The sequence below is a fragment of the Symphalangus syndactylus genome, chromosome 24, assembly GCF_028878055.3.
Source record: "Symphalangus syndactylus isolate Jambi chromosome 24, NHGRI_mSymSyn1-v2.1_pri, whole genome shotgun sequence".
Classification (NCBI taxonomy): domain Eukaryota; kingdom Metazoa; phylum Chordata; class Mammalia; order Primates; family Hylobatidae; genus Symphalangus; species Symphalangus syndactylus.
The window spans coordinates 40,017,096-40,038,512 of record NC_072446.2 but is presented as its reverse complement, the minus strand read 5'-3'; the positions used below and the strand labels follow the sequence as shown (position 1 = coordinate 40,038,512).

The 21,417-nt window shown below is 50.5% G+C and overlaps 1 protein-coding gene and 1 long non-coding RNA gene across 8 annotated transcripts in view; one reads left to right on the top strand and one right to left on the bottom strand.

The window, feature by feature from the left end:
• Positions 1-21,417, bottom strand: part of NOL4L (nucleolar protein 4 like) — a 143,946-nt gene that overhangs the window by 37,532 nt on the left and 84,997 nt on the right. Inside the window, exon 1 of one of the 7 annotated variants that reach the window (XM_055265744.2) lies at positions 2,536-2,730. The exons of 5 other annotated variants lie outside the window; for them this stretch is intronic. The gene's annotated coding sequence lies outside the window, so the exon portion shown is untranslated. Of the gene's footprint in view, positions 1-2,535; positions 2,731-21,417 lie in introns of those variants that run through there. One more of the 7 variants, XM_055265745.2, reaches the window with a different exon arrangement.
• Positions 2,457-14,231, top strand: LOC129474450 (uncharacterized). The gene is made up of 3 exons (XR_008654540.2): positions 2,457-2,578; positions 9,739-9,814; positions 13,749-14,231. It is a non-coding gene; the product is annotated as an uncharacterized lncRNA (long non-coding RNA).

Sequence of the window (21,417 nt, the reverse complement as noted above, 5' to 3'; positions counted from 1 at the left end):
CATGAGGGTGGTCTGAGCCATAGCTCCTGGGGGGTGTGGGGTCCCAAGGTTGTTGCTTCATGGCTACACCCCAAGCCCACCTAGCCACCAGGGAAGGAGGCCAGCCTTCCAGCACTCCCTGCACAATTCCACTCCTTCCTGCAAACATGCCTCCTCTGCTTACTAGCCATGCAAGCACCAGCTCTTCTGGGAAATATGAGGCAGGAAGGGCTGAGACACAGCCAATCACCTACCACACTGGAGGCATTCTCGCTCTCTCTCTCTCTCACACTCACTCACACGCACACTGTGTCTGTCAGAAGCGTATTCCCATCTACATGTGGTCCTCTGTTGTCCCTGCTGTCATGGACGCCTGGATGCTCGAAGTGAGCATTTCCCACACCTTCCCACTGTATATCGAGTGGAAAACAGGCTTTTGTTCCTAAGCAAAGGCACCTGGCTGCTCCCCATCAGCATTCCTCACCACGAGGGCCTCGCTGGTACCCTCAGACCCTGCCATTAATGGGGGTTTCTTTAAAAGTGAAGCTGGAGAGAGGAGCTTCAGCAGACAGGGATCTTCCAGCCAAAAGGAAGGCTGGAAGGGAGCCGCTGTGAGCTAATCCCCTGCAGGGCTGTCCTTCCAAGAAAGGAACCCAGACAACACAGAAAAAGTTCTTGAGCAATTCCCTGGCAGTCCAGCTCCACAGAGCCCCAGGGTAGCGGCCACAGGAAAAGTTCCCCAAAGGCGTCTTCTCAGCTGGGAGGAAGGCCGCAGTGAGCTCTGTTCCCATTGTGCGGCAGGAAGGTGCTGAATAGGGTGGTGTCGCCCAGCTCAAGAGGTGCTGTCTTAAAACCCTGCTCTATAAAGCAAGCCCAGCCTGAGCCTGGATTAGACAGGAGCTTGATATTATTCAAGGACACATTTAGGCCCTAATGGCTTTCCAATGAAGGGGTAATTTACTACCCGGGGGGCTAAACTGCCACAGGGCCTGGGCCATAAATGGGCCTTTTCCCCAGACCAACTCAGTCCAGAATCCAGCCTATGTCAGGGGTCAAGACAGGGGCCTGGTCCCATCACACAGATGGCTCTCTCCAGAAGAGCCATGAGGTCCCCCAAACACCTCTCCCCACACCCACTTTGGTGTGTGTGAGTTGGTGGGGCGGGGGGTGGCAGGCTGGGGTTGCCAGCTGATTCTGGGATAAGTAGGGCTTTATCTCAAGGGAGAATCTATTTCAAGCCACAATCCTTCTCAGAAAGAGGAGGAAATCACAGAGTCCAAACACCATTTCAGGTGAAATCAGGAGGTTATTCATCTCCCCTCAGAGCAGACAGAAAGGAAAATCAATGTTTTAGAGGGGGAAAAAAGGTTCCGTTTGAATTAATGGGTTTGTGGCTTCTCCATTGATCTGAGCCTCTTCACACTTTCTTTTTGTGCTTTTGTGCTCTTGGGGAGAGGGGAGGGAGTGGGGAATGGGGAGGGGGTGGGCCTCCCATAAGGAAAAGGACGGTCTAACCTTAACCTTTCTACAGGAATAATGCTAATTAGCGAGGCTTAATGAGAACTTCCCCCAGGAAGCGCAGCCCGGTAGGGGCGGCCGGACTCGGGCAAACGCAGCTCCGGGTGGGAGCAGGGTCATTTCTGCTCTCGAGCGGCTGGAATAAAAATGCGGATTGCACTCCCCCCTCCTCCCCACCCAAAGTGTCCAGCCTTGAAGACGAGGTGGAGGGAGGAGACAGCGGGCGGAGGTGTAAATCCAACTTAACCCCTGCGCGCGCCCTCGAGGCGGCCGGCTGCCCCCGCCCCGCCGTGTCCCATCATTAAGGAAGGCCCCTTCGCCAGGGGCCGCCGACGCCCGCGGCTTCCGGTCAGACGGTGCACCTGAGAGGGACACCCCATCCCCTCCCGGGAGGCACCCGGGCCTGCCGAAGTGGGCTCAACTCTGCAAACCGCGTCTCAACTCCCCGCGCCGCGCCGGGGAACCCCTCCCTGACACTCAACGCTTCCCGTCCTCACATCCCCAAACACAGTCCACTTCCCTTCTCGTGGCGGCCGCGGCAACCCGAGCCCGGCCCCCACCCGGCCGCCAGAGAACGCCTCCCTCCCCGGGACGCGGTGCCGAGCCCGCTGCACACCGAGCGGCCGTCGCACAATACCGCTGCGCGGCGCGCACAATCACCGCCCCCCAGGACCCGCGGCGCGCACCCCGGCAGTGGGGTGCGTCCCGCGACCCTGGACGCTCAGGGCCTGACACACCTCTTGGGCGCCCCGCGGCCCCCACAGTGCAGCCTTCATCGCCCCCCCCCCCACTCTCGGGCACACTCACCCGTCCCCCGCCCCAGCCCACTCCGCCCGCCCAGGGCGCAGCCGCTCCTCCGCGCCCCCTTCCTCAGCCCCGGCAAAGGAAGCTCCCCCTGCGCCCCCCTACCCAGAACCGCCCCCAGCCCCCCGCCCCCTAACCGCAGCTCAACGGCCAGCGGCAGCAGCCGGAGAAGGGGGGCGGCGGCTGGGGCCCCGGAAACGGCCCGATCGCCGGGATCCGGGCCGGACTCCGTACCTGGGCTGGAGGCGAGGCGGAGATGGGCGGTCGGGATCCGCGAGTGAGCGGGGCGGGCGGCGGTGACAGCCCCACAGCTCCAGCTGCTGCTGCTGCTGCTGCCGCCGCGGCCGCCCGGGGAGAGGGGCTGGCACCGCCGCGGCGCGTCACTGCCCGGCCCGGGGGCGGGGGTGGCCAGGAGGAGGGCCCAGGCGAGCAGCGGCGGCAGCGGCGGCGGCGCCGCGGCCCGGAGGAAGGGGGAGGGGGCACCGGGCACGGGGAGGCGGGAGAGGGGGGCGGGACCGGGCACGGGGCGGGGGCGCGGGGGAGGGGAACGCAGGGAGGGCGCAAGCAGGGGGAATAGGAGGAGCAGCAGGAGGAGGCGGCGGAGGGGCGGGTGAGAGGGAGGAGTGGGCACGGGGGGAAGGGGAGAGAGGAAAAGGAGGCACCCAGGGAGAGGGGAGAGGAGAAAGGAGGGAGAGAGGCGCGGGGGGAGAAGAGGAGGAAGGAGGGGGCGCTGGGCCAGGTAGGGGGGGATAAGGGCGCGCTGGACGCGCCGCCGTGCGCTTCGGTGGGGAGCGCGCTCTTAAGGGGGAAGAGCTTCGAGGAAGATCCTTGCACCGGGCTGAGCCCGGAAAGAAGGCGCTGGGATCTGTGCCTACCCATCGCTCCCGGAGGCTGCGGTCTCTGGGTCCGGTGGGGGCTGGGGGGAGTGGGCACCCGGCGGGCTGTCTGCGGTCAGGCCAGGAGAGGGAGACTTGGCCCAAAGAAAGTGACTCAGGCACCCTCAGGAACTCTCGGCGCCCGGGGCCCCTTCGGGCAGCCTTTGACCCCCGTGCGTCTCTAGGGTCCCCAGGGACGCGGGTACTTGTGGGGCGGGGCTGCCGGGCCTCGGGGTTCGGCTCCCCCGGGCGGCCGGAGCGAGACCCCGGGCTGGGAAAGCCAGGCACGTGGCCGGCTCTCTGCCGTGCCCCCGCCCCACCCCCACGGCAGGGCCCCCAGTGCTTGATCAAGTTCAAGCTCGAGCTCCTCGGCGCGCTGCCCACCGGCTGCCCCTCCGCGCCCCTCCCCCTTCCCCATCCTCACCGTCTCGCTCTTCACTCTTCCTTTGTCTCTTTCCCACCACTTAGTTTACACCCCCTCCGCCCTCCTCCCCTCCCCCCGCGGGCGCCCGAGTGTCCGGGAGGCGCTCACCTGTTCGACCCAAACATCTACGCGACCCCCAGCGCCCGCCGCCCGCTCGCGCCCGCGTGCCCGCCCCCGCCCCGCTGCCGGTCATTGTGCTCCGCCAGCCCACACGGGGCCAGGTCCTGACGGCGCGCGAGCCACAGTTGTAAAGTAATAGGATAATCTCGGGGACGCCGCTCCAGCCCGGACCCGGGCACCCACTGTCCGCGGAGACGGCACCGCCGGGGAGGGGGGCCACGCGGATCCCAGAGTCGGTCCCCCGGGCGGACAGACCCCTGCCCGGGGCGCAGGAGGAGGCGGGACGGGCGTCGCGGGGTGGGAGCCCTGGACCTCCCAGCAACCTCGGACTCGGCCCGAAAAGCAACACTCTGGTCACCAAACCGCAGAATTAGACCCCGATGGAGAAAATGGGTCAGGGGACCCATTCCCACCCCACCCCTCCAAATCCAGACCCTCCGCTACCACAGATCAGCCTCGAAAAAAGCTTGTGCTTCAACAAGGATGGGGAGCTGCCCTCGTGGAATTCTGTGGGGAAATTGCCAAAAAAAAAAAAAAAAAAACAAAAACTAAAAAAAACCCTGATAAGGATCCCACCTCCTGATTCCTCTGGTCGCATCCGAAGAGGAAGGGCAATTTCTACTGACTCTTTACGCTACCATTCATTCACGGTGGAACCAGCAGAGAAGAGAAAACGAGACAGCCACCGCGATTGTTTGCAATTTTGAAACAGACTGCCTTTAACCCTCCAACTTTTTTTCTGTAAAAAGCCTTTTTCTTTCTTCCTCTGAAAGCTTTGCATTGTGAACAATCCATGGTAAACAAGGCTCCCTCTACAGCCGCGAGCGCGAAGTACAACCCCACAGGTTCAGGGCCCAGCGTTTACCCGTCAGAAAAATAAAATGATGACAAGACATCACATTAGTGCCATGCAGGCTTCCTTCCGCACATGCTCAAGACTCTGCTGTCAATAGAAAACCCACACTTTCTTTTTAAAAGAGGGTTTAGGCACATTTACTCATTAGCACCTTTTATTCCTGAAATCAAATGTGTTTTCAAACCAATTCACTCTCCCCAGTTTACTAGATCTTCTCATCCTCAGTGGTGTGGGGCAGGTGGGAGGCTTTATTTATCCACACATGCTGGTGCCCAATAATGATTTTTAGAACGAACTAGTGGCCACAGCTCTTAAGTTCATCCAGGAAATGTGTTTCCAACGCGGGAACTGTCCATCCTCACTCTGAAAATGAGATAATTCAGACTCAGGATTTCCCTCTTTCCCCACCACATTTCCAGAGACCTTTGACTTCTCCTGGCCTGAATTACTATTTCACAGCAGTGGTGGACATCTGAGCTTGAAATATAAAGCCAAATCCAACTGAAGTTCAAAGGTGGAATTGAACCCAGATAACCCACCTCTTCTCTGACTAATAAAAGAGAGCTAGTACCGCCCAGGAGGGCAGAGCAGTGATTTTCTGTAGGCATGAAATGTGAACTCATTTACTATCCCTGAGATAAAACAGTCCGGCCCTGCTCAACCCACAGAAAACAGTTGAGAGCCCTGCAGAAACCTGGCTGTTGAGCAGCACTGCAAATGAGGCGAGTTTTCATGTGTGTGTGCTGAAGCCCTTGGAAATCTCCCAGATCCTTATTCCTACACAAGCTGCCACTCCTGGAGTAACCTTGTGTAGGTTGTTTTCAGTGTCCTTGTGCCACTCCCCCACTCCTTAAAGTGGCCACAGCATGAGTCCCAACGAGGAATCGGGTGACCTAGTTTCTTGACCACTAATTCTCCCAGTGATGTATCCCTTCTTCTGGCCCCAGCCTGATAGGAGACCATGGCAGAGAAAGCTGATCCCATCTGCTTTGGCGGGGGGCAATGCTGCCACAGGTCCCCTCCAGCCTCTGAAGACATTGGGTGCTTTTGTAAACAGATGATTAGGGTATGCTCTGATGGGACTTTTTAAGCAGCAAACCCCTTTCATGCAGCTTCCCATATGAAGTAAGCATGTCCCACAAGTGGGGACCTGGCCATGGGACTCTGGTTTGCCATTATTAGGACAAATAGGATCTTAGCGTGACCAGAGCAGACACTGTTCAAGCATGTCAAAACATTAAAAAAAAAATTATCCCCACAAATGACTTATTAATGACAGAGGAGAAAATGTACCTGCACAATGGAGCGATCTGGCAGACACTTCCCAATCAAGTCATCAAATTCAGCAGCCTCCAAAGTGGGGCCACCAGACATGATGTCCTCGGCTCCTGAAGGGAGGCACTGGAAGACACAGCATCACTTGAGCCGTGTGCTCCCCCAACACGCTTCACCTGAATCTGCTCCTCAAGAGACAACCAGACAAGAAATCCAGAAAGAGAAACTCCACAACACAACAGTCCTGGACTGTACAAAACATTCATTGTCACTAATTGACTTTCTAAATGATGAGATGAAAGAGAAATAACAGCTGGGTGCAGTGGCTCACACCTGTAATCCGAGCACTTTGGGAGGCCGAGGCGGGTGGATCACCTGAGGTCAGGGGTTCGAGACCAGCTTGGCCAACATGGTGAAACCTGGTCTCTACTAAAAATACAAAATTGGATGGGTGTGGTGGCACACACTTGTAATCCCAGCTACTCAGGAGGCTGGGGTAGGAGAATTGCTTGAACCCGGGAAGCCGAGGTTGCAGTGAGCCGAGATTGTGCCGTTGCACTCCAGCCTGGGCGACAGGAGTGAAACTCCATCTCAAAAAAATTAGAGAGAAATAACAACTAAACTTAATGTGTGACTCTTCTTAGATCCTGTAGAGAAGGAGTGAAGTGCAGACAAGGGGTGGGGGAGAGGCAGAGGATGGGGATGGAGTGAGGGTGGAGGCCAGGGTGGGCTCTGGGCTGAGTGGTCAGGGAAGAGCTCTCCCAGGAGGAAGCCACTGGGTATCCTAATCCCCAGAGGGCAGAAGTTGACAGCTGGGTGAAGACCTGGGGGCACTGTCTTCCAGGCAGAGGGAATAGCTGGTGCAAAGCTGCTGATGAAAGGAAAGGTGACCAGAGTGGCTAGAGCAATGTGGGCTGGGGGAGGGCAGGAGGGATGAGCGTCGGGGGGCAAACAGGGCCAAGCATGCAACATCCTGAACATCCGCCGTGAGGTGTGTGGGCTTTACACTGAGAGTGAGGAGAGGATGCAATCTGAGTTACGTTTTTAGATCAGGCGAGATGAGATTATAAAGGAGCAGAAGTGGTGACAGGGAGGCCAGTGAGGAGGTCCAATGGAAAGAGTATCATCAGATGGAACTAGTTCAAATTCTGGCTCTGACACTAGATGGATGACTTTGGGCACCATACCTAAACCTCTCTAAGCATCAGTTTCCTCATCTACACGTGATCCACAATGTTTTTGTTTGTTGGTTTTATTTTTATTTTTTATTTTTGGCCAAATCTTGCTGTGTCACCCAGGCTGGAGTGCAGTGGCACGATCTGGGCCCACTGCATCCTCCACCTCCCTGACTCGAGCCATTCTTGTGCCTCAGCCTCCCAAGTAGCTGGGATTACAGGTGTGCGCCACCATGCCTGGCTAATTTTTGTATTTTTAGTAGAGATGGAGTTTTACCATGTTGTCCAGGCTGGTCTCAAGCTCCTGGACTCAAGTGATCCACCCGCCTTGGCCTTCCAAAGATCCACTATGTTTAACATGTGTTTAACGTAGCATTTGGCAACAAATTTTCCCCTTTGAGATTACAAACTGTGGTAGACAGTCTCCAAGATGGCCCCACAATGACCCTCACCGCCCAGTTTCATACCCTGGTACCATCACAATGCACAGGGCTGTGGAACCAATGGTATATTGTGGAAATGAGGGTGTGTGACTGCAGAGGCTAGATCCTAAAAGACATCTTGATCTTTTCCCCAGAGGGAGTACTTGGTAGATGGTAGCTTTTATCATCAGGATTGTACATTTCATAATTGCACAACTGGGGTCACATCCCTCTCTCTAAATGCTACATGAGTTCACTCTGCCACCAGCAATATCTAGCAGCATTCATTTCACTGCACACTTGTCACTGCTTACTATTAGCAATCTCTTTTATCTCTGTCAATCTGAGGAGGGAAGAATGGTATCTCTTATTTTCCTTTGCTCCTCTTCACTTGGGAATGTAAGTAGATGTTTCTGTGCACTGTGTGTTTATGAGGCACCTGTATTTCTTTTTCTTTCTTTCTCTTCCTTCCTTCCTTCCCTCCTTCCTTCCTTCCTTCCTTCCTTCCTTCCTTCCTTCCTTTCTTTCTTTCTTTCTTTCTTTCTTTCTTTCTTTCTTTCTTTCTTTCTTTCTTTCCGACTAACCTGTTCATATCCTTTGCCCATTTCTCTATTTGAATTGTTGGTCTTTTTTTTTTTGGTAAGAACTTTTTGGAAGTAAGGAAAATTAATCTTTTGTCATGTATTTTGCAAATACGTTTTCCTTTTGTTGTCTTTTTATTTAGTTTATGACAAGATTTTTTTTAGCCATATGGAAATTTTACATTTTCATATCATCTTATTTTTTTTTTCCTTTAGGGCTTTAGGGCTTCAGGTTAAAACAAAAGCTTTTTTCCACTCTAAGATTACAAAAGTAATTCACCCATATTTTCTTCTGGAAACTTTATGTCTTCATTACATTTAAATCTTTATTCCATCTTTTATTTATCTAAATATAAGTAATGAAGTGGGGATCTAGCTTATTTTTTTCTAAATGGCTTTCTAAGTGGTGTCAATACCATCTTTTATCTTTTATTTTTTATTTTTGAAACAGGGTCTCATTCTGTTACCCAGACTGAAGTGCAGTGGCATGATCTTGGCTCATGCAGGCTCAACCTCCTGGGCTCAAGCAATCCTCCTGCCTTAGCCTCCCAAAGTGCTGGAATTACTGGCATGTGCCACTGCACCTGGCCTAAATATCATCTTTTAAATAACTCATCTTTATCCATTAATTGGAAATGTCATCTTATACTAATTTTCTATTATGTGTGGATTTTTATTATATTCTGTTGATCTACTATTCCTCTCTCAGTATTATGGCTTTAAAATATGTTTTCTGGGCCAGGCGCAGTGGCTCACGCCTGTAATCCCAGCACTTTTGGAGGCTGAGGCAGGAGAATGGTGTGAACCCGGGAGGCAGAGCTTGCAGTGAGCCGAGATCATGCCACTGCACTCCAGACTGGGTGAGAGTGAGACTCCCTCTCAAATAAATAAATAAATAAATAAATAAATAAATAAATAAATAAAGTTTTCTGGCCTGGCATGGTGACTCATGCCCGTAATCCCAGCACTTTGCAAAGCCGAGGTGGGCAGATCACTTCAGGTCATGAGTTTGAGACCAGCCTGGCCAACATGGTAAAACCCCATCTCTACTAAAAATACAAAAATTAGCTGGGCTTGGTGGTGCCTGTCTGTAGTCCTAGCTACTGGGGAGGCTGAGGCAGGAGAATCGCTTGAACCCAGGAAGGGGAGGCTGCAGTAAGCAGGGATCATGCCACTGCACTCCAGCCTGGGCGACAGAGAGAGACTCCATCTCAAAATATATATATCTATAATGTATATATATGTTTTCCTACTAGGTAGGGCTAGCATCCATCTCTACCCCATAAACTGTCCCTGCCCACACCATAACAAAAATGATTGAAGCAGTGCCACAGCCAAGGGGTACTCTAGGTGCAGCATATTTATGGAGAAAGGAGAGATGTTTCTCCTGGGGGACTGGGGGGTGAAAGGGAAGGTTCTTCAGAAGAAATGACATTTACTGTGAACCAAAGAAGGTGGGAGGCTTGTGACAGGTGGAAAGTAGGGAGGCATCCGGCCGGAAGAGGAGGACATGGAGAACACGAGGGCTTCACACATGCCTGGATTCAAAACACCCGATCTGTGGGCTGGGCCGTAGCGCTGACTATCCATTTATTCTTTATATTAACTGATTTTTGCATAGCTGCCTGCAACCTCACAGTCAGTTTGACACCTTTGCTGAAATCTAGGAGAAACAGTCCAATACTATTTCCTCATTCTTCTCTATTTAGATAAATTTTCCATTACGAATACAACTAACTGAGCCTGACTTGTTGAAATATATTCTCCTGAAAACCATGATAAAAGGTAAAAATTACAATTTAATTATTCTCCTTTTCAAAAAGTCTTGCTTTAAAATGTCATCAGTTAATTCTGGTCATGTCACTCTCTCCTATTCCAAAACCTTCAATAGCTCCCAGTCACCGGCGGAATTGAGTTATAGCTCTCTCTGGTCTGGCGTTGTAGGCCCCACTGCCCTGCTGGCCTTATTTCCTTCTGTTCCTCTCTGGGAACTGTGATGCAGACGGACTTGCCATCTTTTGTCCCCTAGTCACCCATATGCGACCCCTCCATGCCTTTGACCACACATGTTTTTAGGCCTGTGTTCCTTCCACAAATATGCACGGAGCCACTACCACACACCAGGCACCATGACAAGTGCAGGTGACATGGCAATGTACAATACGGACTCAGGGTTGACCACAGGGAGCCTCCAGGCCAGCAGGGGAGAGAGAGATTAAACAAGTGATGTCATAGGATCCTGATCTGCATGTTGGTCATGGGCAGTGTATTCCAGTTTGTACTTGATAGTCCTGAAACATACTAGGAAGGAAGTGCCCAGGGTGTGAGAAGGATGTAGCAGATCTGGGAGGGCTCCACTGAGGTGACATTTAAGTTGGGCACTGAAGGATGCATGGGTGTTCATGAGGTGGAAAGGTGCCTGGGCTGTCAACAAAGACACCTTCCACCCCAGCCAAATCAAGATCCCTCCACAGACTGCCGCCCAGCTTGCTCTGAACTGACGCGTTTGTGGTACTTTCTGTTTCCTGCATTAAACTTCATTTTCCCAACTGGGTCATTCACTGTGAGGGCTGGGACAGGTTCTTAGAAGAGTTACCCTGCACACAGTAGGGATGCATCACTGCCTTACTCAGGCCCCTTCCTGCCCACTGCCAGCACAGCTCTGAAGTCTTCGACAGAGCTCAGAATGAAGCGGGCCATCCTGGACACGGGCCACACTTTGTAACTCCCATGGGGCATGCACATGCCTCTTTTCCCTCCCTTCTTTCCTAGTGCCCTTGGAGAGGCTCAGAGAAAACACCAAGGCCAGCCACAACCCTGCATTTCCACTTGCAGGTGTGTACACAATAAAATGAACACAGATGTTCCCTAAAGAACACACAGTAGGCCGGGCATGGTGGCTCACACCCATAATCCCAGCACTTTGGGAGGCTGAGGTGGGAAGATCACTTGAAGTCTGGAGTTCGAGATAAGCCTGGGCAACATAGCAAGACCCTGTCTCTGCACAAAGAATTTAGCTGTGCATGATGGCATGCACCCGTAGTCCCGGCTACTGTGGAGGCTGAGGTGGGAGGATTGCTTGAGGCTGGGAGATCAAGGATGCAGTGAGCTGTGATTGTGCCACTGCATTCCAGCCTGGGCCATAGAGCATGACCCTGCCTCGAAAGATGGAAAGACGAAAGAACACATAGCAGACTGGAAGGCTGGTCATAGCAGCACTATTCACAACAGCTCCCAACTGTCCACCAATGAAGGATGGATACATTGTGGGCTCCCCATACCATGAAATACTACTCAGCCATAAAAAGAAACAAACTACTGACGCATGCCATAACACAGATGACGCTCACACACTCATGCTTGTGAGCAAACGAGTACATACTGTACAATTCCATTTCTATAAAGTTCTAGAACAGGCAAAATCAATGTATGCTCCTAGAAGTCAGGTCAGTGGTCACCCTGTCCCAGGGGCAGTGACTAGAGGAAGCACAAGGGGTCTTTAGGGTGGTGCCAATGTTTTGTTTCTTGATCTGGACATAGGTCACAGGAGGTGAGGTCAGTTTGTGAACTTGGCTGAGCTGTGAAACTGAGTGATGCATGCTCTTTTCTGAATGTGCATTATGCTTCAGTAGAAGTTTCAAAAGGGGAAACAGCAAGCCAGGCCAGCTTCCATGGCTAAGCAGCCTGGAGCTCGTTGTAGTCGATTACTGCGACCCACTGGACACCAGGCACCTGTGCTGGGCAGTGTGTATGTGTTATTTAATCCACCAAATAACAAGGTTCATATTCATTTGCCATTGTGCACATGAAGACTAGGGGCTTCTGGGAGGAAGATTAAGTGACTCACCCAGTCACCCAAGAGTGGGGAAACTGGCACTCAGAGAGCAGGTGACACATCCACAGTCATGAAGCTAGAAGCCACTGGCTGTGCTGGACCAAGATGTATGGGTCTCCAGGGTGTGTGGTGGGCCCTGCTAAGGTGAGACCACTGAGCCAGGCCACGTGGTGCTGCGCTTCACCGACCTCCAGCAGAGCAGGAGGAACCCACCAGAGCGAGTCAGATGCAGCCAGAGATTTCCCTTGGGCCAAGACCTGGGAATGGGCTAGGGCTGCTGTGAGGCCCTGCCTTGGGATGGACCCCAGGGCTTCACCATACAAGCCTTGGAAGGAGGCTGGCCTTGGAAGCCTGAAGGGATGAAACTCCAGCTGGCTCTCCGGCAGGTGAGGAGAGGTAAGGACCCTCCATGGGCTGTAGGGGTGTGAGACTAACTTACGTTCACTCAATCCAAGGAAGCCATGCAGGGAAACAGGGGCAGGTTACCAAGAGAAAGAGGCAGGCAGCACCTCCTTCCTAGGCCTTCAGTCCCTTCATGACAGAGCCCACAGCTCCGGTGCGGATGATGGCCCAAGGCTCTGGGGCCCGAGATGCTGCATGGGGACCTTTCTGGGGCTGAATCTAGTGTGGGGGGACATGTCCAGGTGTGGAGGGGAGTGGGCAGCTGCGGACACGCTCTGTTTGCACTCAGGCCCTTGCTTGGTGTGACCTCAGGCAGGTGACTTGGCTCTCCAAGCCTTGGTTTCCTCATCTCTAAAATGAGGGAACAACAGCAGGGACTTGTTTTTGAAGGTTGCAGTGAGGCCTAAATGCAGTGATAGCTGAAGAGGCCTGGACTGGTGCTGGGCACAGAGCACCGCCTGAACCGTAGTTATGGATAGTGATGGTACTATGAAAACTAAGTAATAACTCAGTCATCGGTCCACACGCATTTATTGAGCCCCTACTATGCTCCAAGGCCCGGTCCAGGTGCAGGGACCACAGTGGTGAGATAAGCAGACCTGGGTCTGTTCATGTGGAGCTGATGGTGCTGGTGCTGGTGCTGCTGTGGCCTCAGCTTGTCCCTACTCTGACTGTTGCTTTCTTTTTCCTTTCTATTTCCCCACCCCTTCCCTTGAGAAATAACAGCATTAAGGTTGGAGAGACTAGGGCTCTCTTTCTTACTAATTCTGTGACTTCAGACAAATTACTGGCCAGGCGCAGTGGCTCATGCCTATAATCCCAGCACTTTGGGAGGCCAAGGCAGGTGGATCACCTGAGGTCAGGAGTTCAAGACCAGTCTGACCAACATGGTGAAACCTCGTCTCTACTAAAAATACAAAAATTAGCTGGGTGTGGTGGCACATGCCTGTAATCCTAGCTACTTGGGAGGCTGAGGCAGGAGAATCACTTGAACCCAGGAGGTGGAGCTTGCAGTGAGCTGAGATCATGCCGCTGCACACCAGCCTGGGCCACAGAGTGAGATTCCATCTCAAAAAAAAAACAAAAACAAACAAAAAAACAAACACACACACACACACAAATTACTTAAGCTCTCTAAAGCCGAGCCTCAGTTTCCCTGTGTGCTGAGGAACTGAATTCTGTGTCTGGGGGGTACCCAGCACACAGAAGGCCCCCAACAATTGCTGTACCTGCTCCCCTGCCTACCTCCCTCTCCTCTCTTCTTCCTCCCCACTTACCCCATTTCCTTTCCTTACCATTGTTTTTCTCTGCCCAAGCCTTCGGCATCTTAACACCCAAAGCGATTGTCAAAGTTTAGTTGATGGTGCCCAGGCTGTGGCAGAGACTGTGAACCACTTTTCTTGATATTATACCCTGAATCAACATTCTCCCTTATCTTTTTCAACCACAGAGGGTAGAAACATGAAATTCTTTCTTTCCCAGCCTCCCTTACAGCTGGGAACCATGTGACGCTCTTGCAGCAATGAGACATCCACACAATGCCTCGAACGTGGACAAGGTTGGAACAATAGCAACTTACAACCATGAGGCAAAGACTCAACAACATCGCAGAGACATCAACCCAACATTGCAAACGGTACCAGTGGCGGCTCCTCCATTCTTCTTGTTTTAGGAGTAAAATAACTTCATGTTTTGCTATAGTCAACTGCGTTTGGGGGCCTGTAGTCAAAAGCATTCCTGACTTATTCACATGGCTCCTGTCTGCGGGTGGACTAGATGGCAAGGATCCCCCACTCCTATGTGGCCTTTTCTCTTTCAAGAGGACACAGGAGCCTCTTGACTCTTTGAAGAGGACACAGGGGTGCTACGTCCAGGCACCTGCCGTGCGTACTGTGGTGCCTGGGGAGCAGACGAGCATTTAGTTCCCTCACTTGTGGACTCTGAAGGAGGGAAAACTGTCACGGCTGCAGCACAAGTGTGCCTGGGCACTTCCTCAGCCACAGGAGTATCCCAGTTAAAGAACATCTTCTGTTTCTATCTTATCTCCTCTTGAGGTATTTAGAGCCATTCTAAATGCCAGAGCCTTAGAATGACCATGGGGCTGGCAGGGCATGGGCTCTGTGACTCATATCTGTCGAGGAGACTGCTTATGGTTGCGCTGGACCAAGCCCCTCTCCTTGACTGTCTTCGGCACCACAGGCCAAAGCTCAGGGCTGCCCAGGCCTGTTCCTGGGGTGGTGCAGGAGAGGCAGATGGGCTGCTGGGGACAAAAGGGGCAAGTGGGCGGGTTCTGGGCTCCGTGCCCAGCATTGCCAGCAACATGCCTGTCTGCTGCTGACCCCTGACCCACTCAACTTCCTCCCCAAAAGACAGTCCCTTGAAGAAAGGGGTTCCTCCATCAAAATGCAAAATTTGAAAGCCACAAATGTCTAACCCAAACCTGCTGATCTAGTAACAGGGAAGCTACAGCATGAAGAAGTTAGATGGCTGGGGCACAGTGGCTCATGTCCCAGCACTTTGGGGAGGCTGAGGTGGGGGATTGCTTAAGCCCAGGAGTTCAAGACCAGCCTGAGCAACACGGCGAGACCCCATCCCTACAAAAAATACAAACATTAGCTGGGTGCGGTGTTGCGCACCTGTGGTCTCAGCTACTCGGGGGGCTGAAGTGGGAGAATCGCTTGAGCTCAGGAGGTCAAGGCTGCAGTGAGCTGTGAACAAATCACTGCACCCCAATAAAATAACTTAGATGGCTCGTGGGGCAGAGGCACACCTAGAACCAGAGTCGCTGGACTCCCTTCTCAGGTGCTCATCTCCACTTTCGACCTGAGACAGGCCCAGGTCCCTGCCCTGCTCCCCTCTGGCAGAGAAAGATCACCACTAGGCTTCACATCACAACACATGTGTACCTGGCTGGCAGGCCCTGGGAGAGCTGCCTCTGAAGACGGCTCCCAGGCATAGCTCCCACTTGCTCTTCTATCCGAGCCCCACTGCTGTTCCTACCCCAGGGTCTTTGCATGTGCTGTCTCCCGTGCCTGGAAAGCCCTCCCACTTCATCTCTGCAGGGCTGGCCACTTCTCACCATTCAGGCCTTGGCTCGGATGCCGCCTCTTCAGAGAGGCCTTCTCGCCCTGAGGCACAGTCTGTCATCTTACTCTATTTTAATTATCTACCCCAAATTTCCTCCTTTTGCATATTTTTTTTATATTGCCTTGTTTATCATCTCCAAGTCTGTGAGCTCCTAGGGATGGGTACCTTATCTGTCTCATTCACTGTGGTATCCTCCATGCTTGGAATGACCTCCAGCATGTAGTAGGAACCTCGGAAATGATTTTTGAGTGAATAAAGGAAGAAATTTCTTTCTTTCTTTTTTTTTTTTTTGAGATAGAGTTTCACTCTTGTTGCCCAGGCTGGAGTACAGTGGCATGATCTCAGCTCACTGCAACCTCTGCCTCCCAGGTTCAAGCGATTCTCCTGCCTCAGCCTCCCGTGTAGCTGGGACTACAGGTGCCTGCCACCACAGCTGGCTAATTTTTTGTATTTTTAGTAGAGACAGGGTTTCATCATGTTGACCGGGCTGGTCTCGAACTGACCTCAGGTGATCCGCCCACTTCAGCCTCCCAAGATGTGCTGGGATTACAGGCATGAACCACCACACCTGGCCTAGGAAATTTCTTTAAAACCACAGGATGCTGTGTTGCAGGGAGGACAAGGGTCTGGTGGGCCGTGAGCAGAAGCTGTGCTGTGTGCCTCTCACTCTGAATAGGGGTGGGGGAGCTACCCGCCTGCTGGGATCCACACCCAGTCATCCCGAGCAAAACAAAGCAGACAGCACAAATTCACAAAGCAACACTATGCCCTCCCACCCTCAAAAAAAAAAAAAAAAAAGAAGTCCGATAATGAGGTAAACACAATCATGACCAGGAAAAAGCTTGGCCATGCTTCTTCCAGTCCACCCAAAGCCATTATCTCTAATTGATCTCCAGACATCAGCTGCTGAAGTGTCTGAAACCCTCCTGCACCCTCCAGGTCTGGTTACAAAGCCCTGGCCCACCCACCCGCCCTGTGGAGTCAGGTCTCCTGGAGCTGCTCTTTGCTGGGGGTGACAGGGCCTATCTGGGCCCCACATGAAAATGACCCATCAGGCTGACAAGAGTCAGGGTGGGTCAAGAACCTGTGTAAAAGCCACAACCACTAAGTGCTCAGCTGCCAGGGGGCTGAGCTGCCTGAGTTTCAGTGCCTTAAGTAGAAGGCTTGACAAAACCATCAGGGGTCCCGCATTCAAAATAAAAAGCAAGGAAAACCAGGGAGGGCTGCAGAAAAGCACCCTGCCCAAAATATCCCACTAGTTCTGGGTGAAACAGGCACCCAAAAGCTGGAGTGAGGAGTTTAGTTGCAAAACGGAACAGGATTTAGCCACAAGATCACGAATCCCTTCTGGGTCTCGGTCAGGCTGTGGCGGTCACAAGGGCGGCCATCGGTACAGGGACTGTCTGGATGTTTTGAGCTGCTCCTTCCTGGCCCAGCCCAGGAAAGACGTCTCCTTTCCTGTTAGGTCTCTCTTGTCCTTAGAAACAGAGCAGGAGTCAGCTCCCTGGGCTGCCTGGCAGGGGTGTTTTACTGCCAGAGCTCTGACAGGACACAGCCACTGCCTCTCTTCATTCATGGATGCCCAGGTAGCAGCTCCTGACCTCTGCAAGCTTTTCCCTTGACACACACAAAGTGTCCCCAGGCCAGCCCTGCATGCAGGGTTGCTGCTTATAGCACCAGGCAGCTCTCCTGCTTGCAACAGTAAATTACGAGTGCTTCCTGCATTTTTTTCCCCAGATAATAAAGTTGAAAGGCCACCTTGGCATCCTCGCATTTGTGGGGGTGGAGGTCTGCAGCCCGGAAGGGGCTCGAGCCTCAAGGAGCTGCTGGGGACAATGAGCTGTTCAGGTTCGGGGTATCTGCCAACCCCATCAGACACTGGCTTTCCAGACAGGGTGGTGGCTGTTTTCCACTTTCCCATACAGCTTCGGGGAAGCGAGAGGAAAGAAAAGACACAGACCTCTCCCAGCCCAGGTTGCCCTCACAAAAGAGAAGAAATGCTCACTTTCTGTGAGAATTTGGAAATTGTAGTAAGTTTCTAGAAAGCACCCCAGGATGTTCAAGAACATATACTGATTGCAAAAATAATGCCCCATAACAAAAGATGTTTGACAATGAGCTTTTTTCGCCTCTCTCTGTTCTCTTAAAAAAAAAAGTTTCTGATAAATCATTCCCTCTCAAGTTTAGAAATGCCCTATTTTCACAGGGCATGGTGGCTTATGCCTGTCATTCCAGCACTTTAGGAGGCCAAAGTGGGAGGATCGCTTGAGCCCAGGAGTTCAAGACCAGCCTGGGCAACACGTGAAGCCCCATCTCTATAAAAAAATGCAAAAAAATTAGCCAGGTGTGGTGGTGTGTGCCTGTAGTCCCAGCTACTTGGGAGGCTGAGTTGGGAGGATCACTAGAGCCTGGGAAGTCAAGGCTGCATTGAGCTGTGATTGCACCACTGCACTCTACCGTGGGCAACGGGAGTGAGACCCTGTCTCAAAAAAAAAAAAAAAAAAAAAAAAAGAAAAGAAATGCACTATTTTCGCTATTTTCTTTGGGAGGCCCAGAAGTTCAAGATCAGCCTGGGCAACAAAGTGAGGCATTGTTTCTACTTAAAAAAATTTTTTGTTTGTTTGTTTTTGAGACAGAGTCTTGGTCTTGCTCTGTTGCCCAGGATGGAGTGCAGTGGTGCGATCTTAGCTCACTGCAACCTCTGCCTCCCAGGTTCAAGTGATTCTCCTGCCTCAATCTCCTGAGTACCTGGGATTACAGGCTCCTGCCACCACGCCTGACTAATTTTTGTATTTTTAGTAGAGACGGGCTTCACCATGTTGATCAGGCTGGTCTCAAACTCCTGGCCTTGTGATCTGCCCACCTTGGCCTCCCAAAGTGCTGGGATTACAGGCGTGAGCCACTGCTCCCGGCCAAAAAAAAATTTGTTTTAAAGAAATGCCCTATTTTGCATGATACCATTTTAGGAGGATGGGGAATGCTGTGCTATCCATGTTCAGAGCCCCCCGATCCTGACACTGGGATCATAGTGCTCCTGGCTCTCAGTCCACCTCTGTTTGTCAGTGAACAAAGAGGCCTGGGATAAAGTATCTTCACTTAACGCTCGTGTGGTCAGATCAGTGGTGCTGCTGCAGTATTTTTCCTCCACCAAAAAGGGAATACAAACATTTTTAGGCATTAAACAATTTTTGGCTGGGTGCAGTGGATCATGCCTGTAATCCCAGCACTTTAGGAGGCTGAGGTAGGCAGATCACTTGAGGCCAGGAGTTTGAGACCAGCTTGGCCAACATGGTAAAACCCCATCACTACTAAAAATGCAAAAATTAGCTGGGCATGGTGGTGGGCATCTGTAGTCCCAGCTACTCAGTCGGCTGAGGCAGGAGAATTGCTTGAGCCCAGGCAGCGGAGGTTGTAGTGAGCCAAGATTTTGCGACTGCACTCTAGCCTGGGCCACAGAGGGAGACCTTGTCTCAAAAAAAAAAAAAAAAAAGGAACAATTTTTTTTTTCAAAGTAATGCCTTTTTTCAAGCCAGCAAAACTTTTAAAAAGAAAGCCAACAAAGGAGAAACAATTCCTACTAGATATTAAAACATATGATAAAGTTTTCACACTTAAAACAGTTTGTTGCTGCTACATGAATAGTCAAGGAGCCCAATGGACCAAACAGAAGTAGATTCTGTTTTGGATGGAAACTTAGTAAGTTTTAAAGGTGTCATCTCAAATCAGTGGGAGAAAGTGGAGTATTTAACAAATGATGCTGAGACAAAAGGGTTAAGTGGAATCTGTATCTCAGAATACTTCAGCATAAGCTCCAAATGGATCAAAGATTAAATATAAAAAATGAAAATAAAAACATGTATGCTTTTTGCTCTGTCAGTTGGAAGGCCCTGCAAGAAAGGATACTTCAGTACCAATGAGCACACATAGTGCCCGGATCTTGTTTTTTTGTTTTGTTTTATACAAAATATATAGAGATGAGGTTTCACTATGTTGCCCAGGCTGGTCTTGAACTCCTGAACTCAAGAGACCCTTCTGCCTTGGCCTCCCAAAGTGTTGGGATAATGGGTGTAAGCCACCATGCCCAGCCAGATTTTTTTTTTTTTTTTTTTTTTTTTTGAGACGAAGTCTCGCTTTGTTGCCCAGGCTGGAGTGCAGTGGCACAATCTCAGCTTACTGCAAGCTCCGCCTCCCGGGTTCACACCATTCTCCTGCCTCAGCCTCCCAAGTAGCTGGGAGTACAGGCGCCTGCCACCACACCCAGCTATTTTTTTTTTTTTTTTTTTTAGTAGAGACGTGGTTTCATCATGTTAGCCAGGATGGTCTCGATCAGATATTTTGGTTTTTAAAATGGTTTTCCAATAAAAGGAATCAGAGCTCCTTGGAGAAATCACTGATTCCAGGATTGGGGCAGGAAATATGCAAGATGAGCCTGGAGTCTTACAGCGCCAGAAAGCAAAGAAGCACTAAAAAACAAGAAACGAACAAACAAAAATCCCAAACACCAATGAGGTATGGCAAAAGAGCACGGGAAACAACTGAAAAAGCTCCAATGGCCAAAGCTAGAACAATTTGTACAACAAAATGAAGAAGTATTGAATGATCATCAAAGCATAAAATAAACAGCTATGAGTCTCCACTTCTATAAATGGCTGAATAAATTAATAAGTGGGGGAGGAGAAACAAATCTCCTATGCATAAGCAATCTAAATAATTTATGTCGATAATTCACCCTAAAAAAGGCAGAGCATGACTCCTCACTCTTCAGGTGTGGGCTGCACACAGTGCCTTCCTTCCCAAGTGCACAGTGTGGAAAGAGGGAAAAGTCACTTGACAGCAGAGAAACGTGACAACCATTATTTCAACAGGTGTGATCAAGGCCAATGGCAACAGTCCTAAAACATGTTGATATTATAGACCCTTAACAGGATGTGATGAAAATGACACTCCATGTCTGTGGTCTTCCTCCTAATAACCCATAACCCCGGTTTTATATAGAGAAAAACGTCAAATTTCTAAATCCTACAAAATACATGACTAGTACTCTTCGAAACTGTCAAGGTTATCAAAAACAAGGGAAGTCTGAGAAACTGTCAAAGCCCAAAGAAGACTAAAGGGACATGACAATTAAATGCAATTAAATGTTACAATGAAAATTAAATGTTGTATCCTGGATGAAATCTTGGAACAGAAAAGGAAATTAGGTAAAAGCTAAGGGAATCTAAATAAACTATAGACTTTAGTTACAATAATGTATCAATGTGGTTCATTAGTGGTAACAAATGTATCACCTTAACGTAAGACATTGATAATAGGCGAAACTGTGTGTCGAGGAGTGTGCAATGTGGCTACTCTGTACTATCTTCCCAATTTTTCTGTAAAGTTAAAACTGTTCTCAAAAATAGTCTATCAAAAAAATGAAAACATAAAAATACTAAAAGAAAACATGGGGGTGGAGTGGAGTTAGCCTTTTTAAGACTCAAATGCAGAAGCGATTTGAAGAAAAAATTGATACATCTGAGTACATAAAAATAAAAATGACAACACACACAGCATAGGCAATATCAAAAGAGAGAGAGCTACGGATGGGGAAAAGGAGGCAATGACTAACTCTGGGGAATCCGAAGAAAGGAAATGTAAGGAAATGTAATCATAGCATATGCTAATTGGGTCAGCTATGAGTACTATGCACACAGTCATAATAATATAAACAATGAATAGCAATTTATCTAAATAGAGAGGTATAGATTTGTTGCAGGATGGAGGAAGGAGAAATAATAAGTGTATTTATGAGAGGGCGTAAGAGTGCAAATACTTATTTCCTACAGCAAGAAATTAACAACAACAAAAGCCCCAATTGAAAAATCAAGAACTTATAGTATAAGCAGGTTATTTCAAAATAGGAGTTAAATACCAGAAGAGACAGCTAAAAGATAAGAAAGAAAAGAGACTGTCCCTAGAGAGTAGAAATTGAAGTGGGGAGGCTGGGGCAGGGTCTGCTATTTTTCTATATGATTTTAAAAAATGTATTCTAGAGGCCGGGTGTGGTGGCTCATGCCTGTAATCC